At 27.5% G+C, this 1,242-nt stretch overlaps 1 protein-coding gene across 3 annotated transcripts in view; it reads right to left on the reverse strand.

Moving 5' to 3' along the window:
• Positions 1-1,242, reverse strand: part of LOC106688370 (uncharacterized) — an 83,779-nt gene that overhangs the window by 19,234 nt on the left and 63,303 nt on the right. The window lies entirely within an intron of this gene.

A 1,242-nucleotide genomic window follows, 5' to 3' on the forward strand; every position in this document is an offset into this window, starting at 1 on the left:
GTTCATTTTTAACTAAGAACATAATAAAAAATCAACAAAATAACACAACCTCCAATAATTACTACTTCACTAGCAAATATATAAATAAATAAATATCTAAAAGTTAATTTCCATGCAGGTGATAAATGATACCCAAGGGGTCCAAAAAATGGTTTCCATCAAGATCGCTTATATATACAATACCAACACCTAGGTCTTCTAAGAAACTCCTTGTTTTATTTGGTATTGTTCCCCGAGAGCCAAACCACGCTCACTCTCTGAAGGTCTCACGGAATGTTTCTTTAAGGAAAGGGGTGCATTTTTCATATATATTTTTTCCACTCCACCCACCTGATCAAGGTCATTGTTCTAGAATCTCGCCATCCGATCCAAGACCAGGACTGCACCTCCGATTTTAGAGAACGCAAAAATATTCGCGTATCTCACGGATCCGTCGGTTTCAACATAATAAACCTCATCGAAGTACGGATGGGATATCGAAAGAAAAATATCGATCTTGATATCGATATCGATATCGAATAGCAATATCGATATCGATATTATATCGGGATTAAAATATCGATATTTTAAAATATCGAAATATCGATATCGAAAAATTAACAAATTAAAGTAATAATAATTATAAAATGATAACATAAGAAGACTTATTTTATGTCATACCTAATCAATATACATAAGAAACTCTTAATAACTATGAAACAAAGCTACACCACGACAACTATATCATAAACATAACAAATATAAACTACAAAATAATTGTTATATTGTAGTAAATTTAAAAATAGAATATCGATATTTTATTTCGATATTACCTTTTGTTGTAATCGATAGGGAATATTTCCATCAATATTCCGATATTATTTTTGGAAATATCGACATTTTCTTTAAAAAAGACTAGAAAATTGTGTAGAATAATTAAAAATGGATAATCGTTATTTTATTTAGATATTTATATTGTTGTAATATCGATAGGGAATATAAGCAACAATATTCCGATATTATTTTATCGAAATATCGATATTTTGTTGAAAATGACTAAAATATCATATAAAGATTTTAAAATAGGATTATCGATATTTTATTTTGATACTGACAGATTTATTTCGATATTTTCTATTGTTGTAATATCGATATGGTATATAAGAATAATATTCCGATAGTATTTTATGGAAATATCAATATATTGTTTAAATTGACTAAATTATCATATAGCGATTTTAAAATAGGAATATCGATATTTTA

The sequence above is a fragment of the Halyomorpha halys genome, unplaced genomic scaffold (genome assembly GCF_000696795.3).
Source record: "Halyomorpha halys isolate HHAL.00 unplaced genomic scaffold, Hhal_1.1 Scaffold1113.1, whole genome shotgun sequence".
In the NCBI taxonomy this organism is placed as follows: domain Eukaryota; kingdom Metazoa; phylum Arthropoda; class Insecta; order Hemiptera; family Pentatomidae; genus Halyomorpha; species Halyomorpha halys.